Source organism: Rhinolophus ferrumequinum, chromosome X (genome assembly GCF_004115265.2).
Source record: "Rhinolophus ferrumequinum isolate MPI-CBG mRhiFer1 chromosome X, mRhiFer1_v1.p, whole genome shotgun sequence".
In the NCBI taxonomy this organism is placed as follows: domain Eukaryota; kingdom Metazoa; phylum Chordata; class Mammalia; order Chiroptera; family Rhinolophidae; genus Rhinolophus; species Rhinolophus ferrumequinum.
In genome coordinates this window covers 117,791,983-117,808,662 of record NC_046284.1, presented here as the reverse complement: position 1 = coordinate 117,808,662, position 16,680 = coordinate 117,791,983, and the positions used below count along the sequence as shown (strand labels likewise).

The 16,680-nt window shown below is 37.3% G+C and overlaps 1 protein-coding gene and 1 pseudogene across 3 annotated transcripts in view; both read left to right on the top strand.

Moving 5' to 3' along the window:
* The window catches only part of FRMPD4 (FERM and PDZ domain containing 4), a 746,993-nt gene that overhangs the window by 171,394 nt on the left and 558,919 nt on the right, over window positions 1-16,680 (top strand). The gene's annotated exons all lie outside the window — the stretch shown is intronic.
* On the top strand, window positions 5,543-5,933 carry LOC117023374 (40S ribosomal protein S15a-like; annotated as a pseudogene).

Genomic DNA, 16,680 nt, shown 5'->3' with positions numbered 1-16,680 from the left:
CCTGGCTTCTCATTGGCCCTGAAGGCTGAGGCCAGTGGGGCTTGGGTTTTCTCCTTTTGTTTCCTACTGAGTTACTACTTTTTCTGACAACGTTGCTGGGACTGGATTTTCAGCTTTGCTCCAAACCAAGTCAACTCTCTCTGGCAGTGAAGTGGCTGGTTTTCAGTGGCTAGCACCATACCTGGACAACAATCATTCCTGTCTACTAAACCAGGTGGTGGGGTGGGGGCAGACCCTGCAGGCAGGTCGTAAACTCCCACAGTTCTTGCCTGAGGTAAGGGGAGCTTTTGATGACTCAGTGATTCTCCGTTTGCCTTTTGCCTTTGGTCAATGTTTGCAGCTCTGAAAGGTTGTTGGTGATCATTTTTTCCACCTTTAGATGTGTTTGTTGGGGAGAGGATTTGTCAGAATCTTCACTGTCGTAAATGGAAGTTCTGCCACTTACAAGGATTTTAAAAGAAAAATGTATGCCTTTTTTGTGGTGAAAGAAATGATATATGGCTAAGTTAGTGAGCTAATGATGAAAGCCTGTAATTCAAATAAGAAGATAATTGAGATTGATAAAGATGTAAATTTGAAAGTAAATCCAATATCAAGTTTAAGAAAAAGAAAAGTTAAAAGCTTCTGAAAGAATTGTCTTTGGTAATCTGTTGTGTGGCTGGCTATAAAAGAGAAAGGCATTTAATATATTGTAATGATGCAGAAAAAGAATTTAATTATGCTAAAAAAATGAGAGTTGAAAGAGACCTCAGTTATTCTCTAATCCAGTAGTCTCTGAACACTGAGCTATGGATTATTAGGGTCTTTGAGACCTGTGAAAATTTCTTCCCAGTCTGTAGCACAATTAAAAAAAAAATAGTAACAATTTAACATGCTTTTCATAAAGCTAAATGTAATTAATTTAAAGGACTGCGTTTTAACCAACATAACGTTGTTTTCCTACATTTTGGTATTAAAATGCTCTTTCTCTTCTGTGAAATGGTAGTAGTAGATAAATATGCATACCATGTTCTTATGAAGCAAAATTAAAAATTTTTCACTGCATTTTATTTTCTAGTGTTTTAAAAATTCACTGCAGGTCCTGAGAAATCAAATGTTTTGCTCAGTTTCACTGTTTTTTTAAGAGGATATGAGAATATGGTTTGTCTTCATAAGAAAGGCTTTTTATTTAACTGACAGGAAAAATGAATTACTGCTTTTCCTTCTCTGTAATTTAGCTGTTTGAGTTAACTTTTACCAGTTTTCTGAATGATCAAGTATTATTTGAGCTTGGGAAAAAATTTACCCATAGTTCTTAAATCTTTCTTTTTAAAATCAATTTAACAATGATTAGATGACTTTATAATTGGCTGTCCAGAATCATACTCATGTATTTCTAGGTGTTGGCTTCATTGGTCTAGTTAGGAGAGATAGGAAAGTGAATAACGAATGCTCAAATGAGAGAGAAAAGCAAAAGTTTGCAGTGCACTGATAAGTGCTAGAGGGAGTATGTGCAAAGGGTAAACTGAGTTCAGATGACAGACACAGTAACATTGGACAGTTCAGCGGAGGGGTCTATGAGGAGGTGACCAATTTAAGCTGGATTTTGAATGATGAGTAGAGTTTTTCTATGCCACGTTCGTAGTATCAGACATGGATGAGTCATTTAAGCATTTCAGCTTTCAATGATAGAAATCCTAGTTCTAAAATTCTGCTCTCAGATCAATGCAGACACAACCATTTTACTAGATCAGTAAACTGGAGGCTGTGGTCCCATGTACCATGAGCTCTCTAACTTGGCCCGAAGTGATACAAGAAGAGACTTCTCTTGGCCAGTTTGTGTGCTGGGAAAATTGCTATGGAAACAAAAGTATCCTTTCTAAATTAGTGGTTATTAATGCTGCATAGTTTAATAAAAATAGCAAACACAGACATCAGTTTCTATGTATTAGAAAATACTCTAAATCAGGGGTTGGCAAACCTTTGCCTGTGGGCCGGATCTGGCCTGCTGCCTGTTTTCAGACAGCCTGAGAGCTAAGCATGATTTTTATATTTTTAAATATTGAAAAAGAAATAAGAATATTTACTGAAACTTATAAATGATGTAAAATTTAGATTTCAATGTCCATAATAAACTTTTATTGGAGTACAAGCATACTCATTCATTTAGGAGTATGAGTACATGCTGTTTTCATGCTAAAACAGCAGAACTGAGTAGCTGCAATGGAGACCGTATGGGCTGCAAAACCTAAATATTTAGTACCTGGTCCTTTGTAGAAAAATTGTGCCAGCCATATTCTAAACTCATAATAAGGAATCCTTTTGAGGCCTAAGTTGAAGATATTTCTCTCCGAATACGTTTTGTGCTTGCTCGCAGGATTGCTACCATTCGGTAACCTCCTTTTATTATTTTTCTTTGTTTGGGATCTAGGGACATTATAAATAGGGAACCATTTTTACCTTTTTGTCCTTTCCCAGCTTAAAGGGTCCTAGATTACATCAACATTAAACGTCTGAACCCCAAATTCATGTGAGGGCTGGTGTGTGAGTTCCAATTCTAGAGGGAGACTTCTGTTTTTCACTGTGGGAGCCCATGTTGAGATGGGCACATTACCCTACATCTCATAGCCAGTGTGGGAATTTTTTTTCTAGACTATTCTTTTGCTCAGGTCTGTAATCCTTCAAGGGTCCTTGGCAAGAAGGGAATTAAACTCAGAATTGAGATTTAAGAAGGAAAATTGAGGAAATATCACTAAACAGGTGGGTAAATCCAAATATTATGACTAAATGAGATAATCTTAATGTCCAAAATTTAGGGGCAAAAAAAGCAAGGGGAAAATAAATAAATAGGCTACAGAGACATGTAAAATGGATGAGGGTATTTTCAGAGTTAAATCACAGTAAGATTCCTGTATTCTTGGGAAGAGATAGACATATTGATTAAATTGAGGCAAAATATACTTTGATTCAAATTGCTCTTAGGAATAAAGAGGATCGTGGCATAATGAAAAAAGATACATGTCAACCTCAAGATATATACTTTACTTTATCTGAATTTTTATGATAAAGTAAGTACATAACCTTAAATATATATAAAGCAGCTATTTACAGAATTACTAGGAGTAACCATCAAATCCATAGTGGTAGGTTTTAACACACCATATTTTTGTAATATTTTATTCAGGTGGGTGATGGGTACACAAGTATTTTTTATAATGTCATACTCTTTGGGGTAGATGAGTAACAAAGGAAACCTTACTACAGAAGTAAGGTTTGGGCATGTGTGATGGCACGTGTGATGGATGCTAATTTAGAAAGAAAACTGTTGTACAAAACCTCATGTGGTGGTGGTGGAGACGAAATGTTATAGATACCATGTTAGTAGAGAGATATTCTAAATGCTCCAGAACATGGAAGAAGGAAGTAATAACTTGGTCAGTGGAGGCAATTTTCAGCTGTGTTGAATGTAGAGAATATAGAACAACATTTTTCATTAAATTGAGCCAACAATTTTGTTAATTAATCATTTAGACATATTTTATGGTATGCTTCAAAGATAGTTTTAGTTTTTTGAACCATATAAGATATGTCGAGTTAACACAGCAGTAAGGTCCAATTGCTTTGTGCCATTTAGATGACTTGTGCTAAATAAGGATACCAAAATTTTTCCAGGCTCCATATTCTTGAGGTAATTTCTTGCAGTTGGTGGTAGATTCAAATGAATCCTTTGTAAATCACTGTCAGATTTATAGAGAAGGAAAGCTTATAAAAGTGTTTCTTCTGGTCATTAAATGCCCTTCGTCTTTTGCCTAGAGCTTGGTATATTGATGGTCTAACCAACACATCGAAGAAATGTATAGGGTTGTAACTTTAATCTTACCCAGAGAGAGAATTAGAAGGGAGTGGGGAGGAGAGGACATCTGAGTACTCACATAATGTCTTTACACTATTTCCACAAATAAATTGCTTGGTGATTGTTTGGATGGGTAAAGGAATATATACTTTGACTCCCATAGCAAAATGGGTATAGGAGAAAAGTGCTGAATTGAAAACCAAGGAGCATGGACTCTGTTGTCTTGTTAGTTGTGTCACTCTGTGACATGGATAATCAGTCAAGCATTCCAATGCAATCTTTGAATATCCAGGTGTCTTTACCCCACAGCTTTTCAATGACCTCGTAGACAGTGTCTCTCTCTCCCCCACCTCCCCCTATGCCAATATTTTGGGTTCTTTACAAATCTCTCACTTAAGGGTGTTTTCTCAATTACTTTATTTTAAACAACCACCAACAAAAAGGCACCTATAATAAATGAATAATTCGCTAATATTAATATTAATAAATCTCTACTATGGCAGTATTTGGGACCAAGAACCAAATATTAAGGCAGGTAGACAAGTGTTTAAGGGAAACAAAAAGGTAAGACAGTAGTCAATATAAAGGTGTTCTGAACTTGGACCATATCTTTTCTGGCTAAATCTATGACATATTGCAAGATTCAGGATTCTTATAAAACACTGCTAAGAATTAAACTGAAGTTACAGATGCAGGTGGGAAACAGTTTCATGTGGGAGCAAACCTCAGTCAAAGCCTACACATCACAAATGAAAAAGGCAAGAAGAAAACCTTTAGGTGAAGAACATAACTGTGGCCAGTTCTTAATTGTAAGTCTCTTTAAACTGTTGATGATGACACTTAGATAACAGATGAATTGCCACTGAATTCCAATTATGGACTCTGGGGTGAGGGACCTGACTGTTTGCACTTGCAGACACATAGACAGTGGTTTAAAGGACAAGCATGTGGGAAGATGACAGACAGATATGTCCCACAGGCCAGTATCTTCCCTCTGCTCCCCAGACCTGTCCTCAGTAATATGTTTGATTTGTCCTGGTTCCTCACAACTTTGTTTAGTTTCTTAAAATTCCAATTGACACATGCACCCCTCCTCCATTCTCATTATACTGTCCTTCTCATCTTATTCCCACCTCCATATAATTTACTGTTTTATTATGTTTATTGTTTGTGTTTGCCTCTTCTCCCTAGAATGAGGGTATCTATTTTCATTTGGTCACCATCTTCATTTTGGTTACCATCTGGTCAGGAAATATTTGTTAAATTGAGCTTAATTAACTCTGATCAGATGAAAATGGAAAGGTTTTCATTGGCACAGATCTCACTTTCAAGAAGCAAATGGAAAAATGAGTACATATCAGAAAAAATGTTAACCTACTAAAACATGTTTGATATTGAAAAAAGTTATAAAGCTGTGATGTGACAAGTCATAATTTATTGATGTATAGATGTTTCCAGTCTCTCTGCCTGAGCTTACCCAAAGAAGAAAGGAGTTTGCCACCCTTATCAAAGAGTTTCTTATGGGGTTTTGGATTGCACCAGAAAATAGTAGAGGAAGATAAGGCCTAAGGGCTTGAGGCAGGAGAGCAGGGAAAGATGTGGTTAAAATAAGCTATATCTATCTCAACCCGGTTGCCCTTTTTTCATAAAGGCCACAGACTTTTCCCACCATCTTTCCGTGCTGCCATCTTTCCATGGTGCCATCTTTCCATGGTGTGCATGAACGTCCCTGCTGATGCTCTCAAGAGCATCAGCAATGCTGACGAGAGGCAAACAGCAGACTCTTATTAGACTGTTCCCCAAAGTCATCATCTGGTTTCTGACTGTGATGAGGAAGCATGGCTACATCGGTGAATTTGAAATCACTGATGATCCCAGAGCTGGGAAAATTGTTGTGAACCTCACGAGCAGGTTAAACAAGTGTGGAGTGATCAGCCTCAGATTTGATATTCAACTCAAAGGTCTATAAAAATGGCAGAATAAGCTGCTCCTGTCCCTTCAGTTTGGTTTCATTGTACTGACAACCTCAACTGGCATCATGGACCATGAAGAAGCAAGACGAAAACACGAAGGAGGGATAATTCTGGGTCTCTTTTTCTAGGGATGTAATACAATGTGCAAATAAAGTACCTCAATGGACCATTTTTTTAAAAGGCTACAGAGCTGGAAGAAGGGTAGTGAATTAGGAGAGGGTGGGAGAGGAGTATGATTCATGCTTTGGGGGGTTAGGACTTGAATCTGATTTGATGTTTAGAAGATGTATAATTAAACATTTTATAAATTACATGAGAAATGCAATATTTTAATCTATTTGTTTGGACCTTGTGGGTTCAGGATTCATAGGGGGTATAGTGAATAAAAGAAAAGAGAAACTCCCCAATTCTTTTTAATGGCTATATAGCATTCTATGATAGGAATATACCAACATTTATTCAGCAATCCCCATCTTGATGAGTATATGGGGTGTTTCTATGTTTTATTATAACAAATAATGTAACAATCATTATATATTGTAGCAATTGTGTAATTATGTCTATTCAAATGCCTCCTACAAATTATGGTATAAAATAGTAAAAAACTTATTTGAGTGTAAGTTATGTTTTTTGGCCACTGTGAAAGTTTAATTTCTAGTAGTTATTTTTCGAAAAAATATTTTGATACTATAAAATTCTTTGAAGCAAAGAATACAAGCACTATACAGTGATTGAATGGTAAATTTGTGTGTACATAATGAAGACAGGCATTTATTTTAATTATCCAAAATTTGGCAGATGTCCCTTCTGCTTTCATTTGACAATTAGTTACGTTACTGTTGATGGTGTTTTTGAACAGAGTTTAATTGAGTCTCATCAGCATCACTGAAAACAATCAAAATCAGAATTACTCTTTTTAGTTAGTTTTCTTGTGTCTTTTCTTATCAGTCATAAATGGAATATATTTAAATATTTAGAACATAAATTTCAATTTGGGCATACTGTCCTGTGTTATGATGCATTTTAAGAGGTGGTAGAATACAGAAATCTGCCCCCTTCTCCCCAAGCATTGTTGGGGCCTGAGATATTCAAAGAGAATGAATATCTAGACATAATAATTGTGGTTTACTTTTTCAAGGGCTCAAATAGTTTAACCATTTTAGTGGAACTCATCCTAAATCAGCATTAGTCACTGCCTACAATATTAGTTCACTATTGAGTACACCCACAATGGCTTGAAACAGCACACATTTAGTTTCTCACAGTTTCTGTGGGTCAGGAGTCCAGGCCAGGATTTGCTGAGTCCTCTCCCACCCTCCCGAAGGCTGCAATCAAGAGGGTGGAGATTATGGAGGCCATGTTAGAATTCTGCCTTACCATGTCTTACAGAGACCATATAATACTTCATTTAGTAATTTTTGAAAATGCAGGAACAACATTAGGAATATCCACTCCTATTCTTTGCTATTACACTGATATTAGAATTGTCAATATCAGCTTTTGGGTTATGGTGACAATCAGTTCTCCTGGCTCTGTCTTTTTATCTTTGCTTTAGAGATGGTTTCCTGATGCCTGAGTTTACTAGACTGTTTATCACTAGATAAATACAATTTCTTTTTCTGGGGCTGGTAGGAAAGGTCTTTCAAAACCTAGAATGTCAGTCTGCTTCCTCTTACAGTATTTCTGTAAATCTCTTACATTGTTTTCCTCTCACCATGTCAAATCTTTCCTATCAATGGTTTCAGTAAAATAAAATTACAGACGGTGTCACCTGTCATTCACAAGCAGAAATTACTTCAAGAAATATTGTCCTAACCTGAAACTAATAAAAAAACTTAAAATTAAAAAAAAAGAAATATTGTCCTAAAGCAGAAGGATTATATTTCATATAAGACCCAATCATCAAATAAAATGACTTTAAGTTCATTGAAGGGTAAGTTCGAAAATAAATACTAATAAATAAAAATGGTATACCATGATGTGTCACACCATTTTTCATGAACTGGTTTCATAAATAATTTTTATAAAGTATAATACACAGGGTTGCTTAGTATTAGTGGTATAAAAACACATTTGCCCTACAAATGGGAATGTCTTTTGGCTTAACATTTCTGAAGAGTGGGCCACAGATTCACTTTAAAAATGTTTATACCCTTTAACCCTATCATTCAAGCTTTTAGTTTATCCGAAGAAAATCATCAGCTTTCCAACCGAAGAATTTTGTACAAATGTTTCTTATTTATCATGAGACAAATTTAAAGGTCATGAAACTAAAATGTCTAATTACATATCATGGTTAAATTAAATGATTGTGTGTTATAGTATTTTAAAGTCATAAGAAGATGCCTTTGGAGAATATTTCATGACAAAGTAAAATGTTCAGCATTTCACTGGTTCACTGATTTTTCAACCCATGACAATTTTGCACGCATTCCCTCACCACCAGGAGGTATTTCGCAATAGCTGGAGACATTTTCAGTTGTCAGAAGTGGGACAGGGCCGCTACTGGCACCTAGTGAGGACAGGCCAGGGACACTGCTGAACATCCTAAATGTATAGGACGGTCCCTCACAACAGAAAAATTGTCCGGCCCAATAGTCAATAGTGACAGTCAATAGCGCTGGGGTGGAAAAACTCTGCACTAAATGAAAGTAATGTACAAACCTATAGTAAATGTGAGTCCAACACAGTCCTAACTGTGTTCCTAGCTCTCTCTATCATGTTAAATTGGTTTTTACTTTTCAATTACAGTTGATAGTCAGTATTATTTTATATTAGTTTTAGGTGTACAGCATAGTGGTTAGACATTTATAAAATTTATGCAGTGATCCCCTGATTAGCCTAGTACCCACCTGGCACTATACACAGTTATTACCATATTATTGACTATATTCCCTATGCTGTACTTTACATCCCCATGACTATTTTGCAACTACCAATTTGTACTTCTTAGCCCCTTCCCATTTTCTACCCAGCCCCCCAACCCCTTTCCAACTGGCAACTATCAGTTTGTTCTCTGTATCTATGAGTCTGTTTCTGTTTTGTTTGTTCATTTATTTTGTTCTTTAGATTCCACATATAAGTGAGATCATATGGTGTTTGTTTTCCTCTATCTCACTTATTTCACTTAGGATAATATCTTTTAGGTTCATCCATGTTGTTGCAGATGGCAAAATTTCATTCTTTTTTATGGCCAAGTAATATTCGTGTGTGTGTGCGGGTGTGTGTGTGTGTGTGTGTGTGTGTGTGTGTGTGTGTATCTCAAAATTACTTTATCCATTCATCTATTAATGGGCACTAAGGTTACTTCCATATCTTGACAGTTGTAAGTAGCACTGCAGTGAACATAGGGGTGCATGTATCTTTTCAAATTAGTGTTGTGGATTTCTTCAGATAAATACCCAATAGTGGAATTGCTGGTTCATAAGGTAGTTCTATTTTTAATTTATTGAGGAAATAATTTATTGAGGATACTGTTTTCCATTGTGGCTGCACCAATCTGCAATCACACCAACAATGCATACGGGTTCTCTTTTCTCCACATCCTCGCCAACACTTGTTATTTATTGATTCATTGATGATATTTATTGATGATGGCAGATGTGAGGCGATATCTCACTGTGGTTTTAATTTGCATTTCTCTGATGATTAGTGACATTGAGCATCTTTTCATGTGTTTATTGGCCATCTGCATGTTCTCTTTGGAGAAATGCCTATTCACGTCCTCTGCCCATTTTTAACTTGGATTGTTTGTGTTTTTGGTGATGAGTTTTATGAATTCTTTATAAATTTTGAATATTAATCCCTTATTGGATGTATCATTGGAGGAATATCTTCTCCCATTCAGTACGATGTCTTTTCATTTTGTTGATGGTTTCCTTTGCTGTACACAAACTTTTTAGTTTGATGTAGTCCCGTTTGTTTATTTATTTTTTCTTTTGTTTCCCTTGTCTGAGACGATATGTCAGGAAAAATATTAGTAAGAGCAATGTCAGGGAGTTTACTGTCTATATTTTCTTCTAGGAGTTTTATGGTTTCAGGTCTTACACTTCAATCTTTAATCCACTTTGAGCTTACTCTTGCACATGGTGTAAGAATGTGGTCCAGTTTCATTTTTTTTGCATGTGTCGTCCAGTTTTCACAACAACATTTATTGAATAGACTGTCTTTACCCCATTGTATATTCTTGCCTCCTTTGTCATAGATTAGTTGACCATATAGGCTGGGTTTATTTTTGGGCTCTCTATTCTTTTGCATTGATCTGTGTGTCTGTTTTTATGCCAGTACCATGCTGTTTTGATTACTATGGCCCTGTAGTATAGTTTGATATCAGGTAGCATGATATTTCCAACTTTGTTCTTTGTTTCTCAGGACTGCTGTGGATATTTTGGGTCTTTTGTAGTTTCATATAAATTTTAGAATTATTTGTCCTAGTTCTGTGAAAAATGCCATTGATATTTTGATAGGGTTGCATTGACTCTATAGATCACTTTGGGTAGTATGGACATTTTAATGTTTCAAATTCTTCTGTGGTTATTGGGCAACCCTGTTACCTGTATCTCCTTGACTTAATTTTTAAAATTTGTATTTTCATAGAAAACTCTTCATTTCATCTAGGTTTTCAAATTTATCAGTGCCACGTATAGTGAAATACAAAATGGATTTATTTTTGTTTTAGTAAAGACAGCTGAATTCCACATAGACTATGACCTATGGTGTTTTCATTGTTGATTATAATGACTGTTTATATTATAGTGCTATTTTAGTAAACACAACAAGTTATTGAATCTCATATTTTTAAGTAGGGACTGATGGAAGATCAGGATGAATGATTAGTTTAGGTTTTCCCCTACTTTGTACCTATCTGGCATACTATCCATATGTACTGCTGCAGTCACAAAGCTCGTGTGTTTCACATATTCAATAGATCAGAGTTTGGACTAAGGAAAGGTTTCATTTATTGAAATGGCACCTTAAAGAGAAGATGGGAGATTTCTAGTTTTCTCAAATTCAGCGTAAGCACTCCTTAAAGCCCAAGTGTCTTTTATCACAAGGGGAGGGATGCAGGGTGGGGCAAGAGATGGGATCTAAGGAAGTGGGCAAAAGTCTTCAAATGTCTTTGTTCCCAGTCAGAACCGAAATTCAGGCAGAACTCCTCCAGTCAATTAGCATATCTATAGAAACGCAGGAACTCCAGACTGGTATTAAGGTGGAGAGGAGCCTGTCACCTGTTACAATTCCAGGCATTGTTTTAGATGCTTTATGTATATAATCTCATTTTATTCTCGAAACAACCGTTAAGTAAATAGTAACACTGACATTGTGCAGGTGATTAAATGCATACTGGAGAGGGTATTGTATTTGTTAAACCCTCCAGAGCAAGTTTGTGGCAGAGTCGGGCTTTTAACGAAATGTTGTGGCAGCAGGAGAAAATTCATGAGACAGAGGAGGAAAAATCTTTTTCTCTCCCTATTTTAAGTTCTCCAGCTAGGGCCCTGTGAATGAGATTGGCCAAAGACACATTAACAAGACAAAAAGAAACAAGTTTATTAACATGTGCCCCCTGGTGTACACTTGGAGCACTCAGAGGTGAGTAACACAAAGGAGTTGTTAGAATTTGGGTGAAAATACCAATAAAGGGGGTTTGCACTTCGTGGGCAGGAGAGGCAAATTAAGAGATGACTGGGAAAGTACGGTACACAAGGGTTGTTTGATAAGGTTTGTTACACAGGTTTAAGTCAGAGCCTTCTTGGTGGACAGTTGTTAAGAGCCTTCCTCTTCCTAGTTAGGGAGAGGAAGACATCTCTACAAAGGGGAATTTCCTTTATAAATGGAAATTTCCTTTACAAAATGAAAACCGTTGCCCAGTATTTAGAGCTTTGGCTGGTTCTCAGTGGCCTTTATCTCAAAATAATTCCTATGTCAAAGAGGCATATTTTGGGGTCGCTTAATCCAGTACCCCTCAGCACCTTGGCACAGATTTCAATTGTGAGTTTACATTTTAGGGATCTAGATAAATCAATATATTCCGAGTATGCCTCCTGGGCCTACTTGAAACTTGACAGACACCTGACCAAGAAATGTGTCTGCTGTGTGAATTACTGGTCAGGTGTCTTTTTCTAGAGTTCAATCAAAGAATATTTTAAGTCTGTCACTGAAAATATTTGAATGTGGAGGTTTGGAATTGTCGAATATCAATGTGAGGTGCAGAAGAATGAAAAAGTGGGCAACACTGAGGTTAATCTATACAGGAATAAGAAATCCGTCGTATAGTTTATTAGGTGATTTCTCCAGTGCTTTAAAAAATGGAAATAGATCATAGGAATCCTTGACAATATATCCTGGGAGAAAACTTTTTCTAGGACTTGTTATAGTAATTAGTTGAGCCCTAAACATTTTGAAAAAATGTTCATTTCAGTGGATTAATGTAACTTTTTAATAGATTACGAAAAATTTTCTGTCTGGTGTAACAAAAATGAGCGAATCTGTGGAGAATGTTATATGGTTTAAACCCTACAAGTTAGTAATAAGTACACAGAATTCATGTGGTTTTTAAATGTCAGTGTGAATAATTAACAATCTCCATTTACTAAATGAAGAGGCAGTTAACATGAAAATGGAGTAATTAGGCTTCTGTAGTTTGTAAAAGGATATTAAGATTCCTATTTGCAAATACTATTGAATTTTCAATCATTCTGAATTGGCAAATTGAGTGGGTGGTGTGTCTTAAGAAGCCAGTGAATACTAGGAGGAAATAAAACATTAAACCTTTAAACAGATTTCTGTTTGAGCGCCACGTATTCTGATTTATCCCTTTCAAACAGTTTTCCTTGGAAAAGATCAGGTACTGAGCGCTTGTGAGAATCACGTAGTTAGAAATGCATAGTGACTCATGGTGGCGAGAGTGAAGAAAAGGAGAGTGTGTATTTAGCCAATGCCAAATGGTGACTAGTTACTATTTCATATTGTCATCAGTGGAACCAAGGCTCGCTCAAATGCCTATTTCAGAACCTCGGACAGTTCCATTCAAAAGGCACAGGCGGGAGGGTTCCATTGATCAGGCCTGGCCACCTAGTGGCTGCATTCCTCCTTCCTCCGTCTCCACTTCCATACCAGCCCTGGAGACCACCTATTGAACATGAGTATCTCTAACCCAGTGAATGCTCATACTGCTCGCCTCCCAATAGCCAGTAATTCGAGTGATAAGGAGTTGGGGCTGGGAAAACCACTTCATTTGGAAAGCCTGCAGGCCGATACAATAGCAGACTAGGGTCCTAAAGAAGCATCTTGAGAAAGCACAGAGTTCAGGCGTCTTTTACGTCAAGGAAAGGGGGAAGCAGAAGGGGTTTGAGGTCAGGAAGTGATTGATGGCTGCAGACTTCTGGATGTTAGCAAGGGTCTGAGGGGGATGGTGAATCTTCTCTGCTTTTGGTCACCAAACTCAGGTTGCCGTGGTCCCAGTCACAAGGTTCCTATAGATCTTTTGATTTGCAATCATTATTTTTGTACATATCCCTTATCTTTTGGGGGCGGTAGTCTTGAGCAGGGAGGTTGTTTCAGTAATTCTTAGGCTACAAGTTATATCTCTTTAATGATTAGCATATCTTTGTGCAGGACTAAGCAGAAGTTGCTAACTGACATGTTATGGGAACAGGGCATGCTCGAGCATGATGGAGTCAGAAAGACTGATTATTTTCTTTTGTTCTGTTACATCTCTTCTTGCTTTGTGTGCCTTTTGCTGCAGCTATATATCTACGGTAGCTGCTCTCATCTCTGCTTTTGGCTTTGTTGTTCAAGGCTACATTTGATGATTATTTTAAACAAAATATTCCCTGAATACTAATATTACAGCAGGAAATGGGGACATAGACACCACTTATGGTTTGCCATTGGACATGTGTACCTTGAGGGATGACTCTCTTTGTAGCAAAACAATTTTAACGTTTAGTAATCTAAATTTGTACCTTGGGACTATGTGGGAGATTTTTTCAGTCTGTGTGTATCTTATTTATGCTGTATTTCTAGTCTTACCTATTGTTAAGTTTCAGAGATCAGCCACAATTTTTCAAACATGTACATCTAGCTATGTTCCTCTCCTGGGAGCTATATTATGCCACAGTCATTGGGTTAAACCATGAGATATTTCATATGTTTAAGAAACTTAAATATTTTGGTTGGGGCTCAAGAATAACTTGCTAGATAACAAAATCTTGCAGGGAATTAAGTTTCAGCATGTATCCATTTTTGTTTCTTCCTCCTGCTATTTTTATTAGCTTAAATAAATTAAATTTCCTTCCAGAGAATAACATCCACCCCAGATCCTTCTTTTAGGATGTCTGCTCAAGACATCTTCTGTCCCTGAAATTTACACTATGTGGTTGCAGGATCTTTATCCATGTGTAGGAGCAGAAGATGAGGCACGGATACCAGATTTGAAGGGGTGTTACCTAGGAAACAAATCAAATTCTAAGACTGTGTTTTCTATAATCGTCCATGATTAGAGATGAACTCTTGAAATTTAACTTCCGAGGAATGTGTCTTTTTGTGAGCCTGGTGTGCACAGAAAGAATTGAAAGGATCAAGTAAGCAAATATACTTGATGAGATATTCAGCATTTCTTTTCTGCTTTTTGCCCTTTAAACAACTTGAGTTCTGTTTGACCTTTAATAAGTGTAACTACTGTGGGCTTATTCATGGGGAAAGAAAAATTTAATTAAGGAACATTTAGGTTTTTGAATATTCAGGATGCTTGAAGAGCAATAAATGGTGTGGAATTTATATATTACAGACCACCTAAGTGATCCTGAAATATTGTTTTATAATACATATTTTTATTCTGATTTGTTTTTTTTACAGAAGCAGTATAAAGTAAGCATTATTTTGGGGTGGGGTGTGGAAACACAGTTGTCAAACTTCCCAAATTATGTTTCCTATCATTTATAACCCTAGATACCTTTAAAACAGAGCAAAACAAAATAAAACACAAGCATAGCAGCAGCATTAAGATTTTAAAGAAATACCAAACTCCATGGCACGTTTCATGCACCGTGAACTTTTCTCACATGAGAAGATGGCCCCACACCGTTGATCTCCCCTCCTCCACTGGCTCACAGACAGTGTCCCTGTCCCAGGAATGTCCATTGGTGCTCACAGACAGTGTCCCTGTCCCAGGAATGCCCATTGGTGGTCATGGCTACCATTGTTCACCCCTTCGGGTCTTGGTCACTCAAAGCCAATCACCAAGTGGAGTGTTTTCTGAAGTATTTTGTATATTCTCGAGTTCTGCCACAAGTTTGGCATGCCTAAGTTACTGATTTGATGACTCAAAATAGTACATCTTTTCCGCTCATTCTCACAGTGAATGATTATTACAGGCAATATAATGCCCTCCCCCCAAAGATGTCAGGATTACATCCTAATCCTGACTAGGTTATCTCACATGCCAAAGGAACGGTGCAGATGTGATTAAGTTAAAGATCTTGAGATGGGAAGATATCCTGGATTAATCTGGATAGGCCCAATGTAATCACAAGGTTCCTTCCTAGAGGGAGGCAGGAGGGTCAGAGGAAATGTGATGGCAGAATCAGGAAGAGGGGCCAGGGACCGAAAGATAGAGATAGATTTGCAGATGCTACTCTGCTGGCTTTGAAGATAGAGGAAGGGTCCATGAGCCTAGGGGTGCCTGCAACTTCTAGAAGCTGGAAAAGGCAGGGAAACAAAATCTCCCTTAGAGCCTCCGGAAGAAGCACAGTGCTGCTTACCTTTGATTTTATCTTGGTGAGACCCATTTTGGATTTCTGGCCTCCAGAAATGTAAGATAACAAATTTGTGTTGCATTAAGCCATGAAGTGTGTGGTCATTTGTTACAGCAGCAATAGGAAACTAATACAATCACAACTTTGTGTTTTTCAAAATAGACCACTTTTTATTCTGATTATAACAAGCTCAGACTTTTCCAAAAATACTTACTTTACAGAAAAGCACCAAAGGAGAGGAGATATTATCACTTGGAGAACACAGCAGTCCTGTTGAAGACTGATCTATGTTGGGACCCTCCAACCCTCAAGCCCCTCCCCCCACTTTCTTAATGTCAAAGTCTAATGAACACAGTATGCCGTACTGCAGTTTAATTAAACTATGGAACTAGACTGCTTATTTTTTTAACTTTCCCCTTGAAACTGTGAACTCTTGGAGTTCAGTTTCCTTTCATTTCATTCCTGGCTTTTAGCAAATTGTTAACACACAGTAGGTCCACAGTCAACAGTTGCTGAACTCTTTGATTAGTTTATTAATTGATGCAATGCTATTAAAACATCGTACTCTATAGTATTAAGCATTAAGTAAAATAATAATTGTTGAGTATCTATTGAATGTCAGACTCAATCGTAGGCACTGTATGAAATTGAAGTCCATCACCCTGAGGTGCATATATCAGGCGGGGATATAGACAAGAAAGAAACAAGCAAAGCAATCGATATACAGTATTTCCAGCAGCGATCAGTGCTTTGAAGAGAAATAAATGGCATGAGGGATGGAGAGTGTTGGGTTGGTACTATTTATATAGGGAAGGCCACTCCAATAAGGTGACATTTGAGTAGAACATGAAGAAAATAAGGAAATGAGCAATGTCACTGTCTCAGCTAACAGCAAGGGCCCAGAGCAAGGCAGATGCTTGGCATACTGGATGAGATACAGAGATGTCTGCAGATAGAGCCCAGAAAATGAATGGGAGACTGCTGGCAGCGAGATCAGAGAGGTAAGTTGGGCCAGTCATGTGGACTATGGTTAGGACTTTGACTTTCACCCCACCTGTCATGGGAAGCTTCAGGAGGCAGCATGATCTGCTAGTCTGAAAGTATTACTCTGTCTGCCATA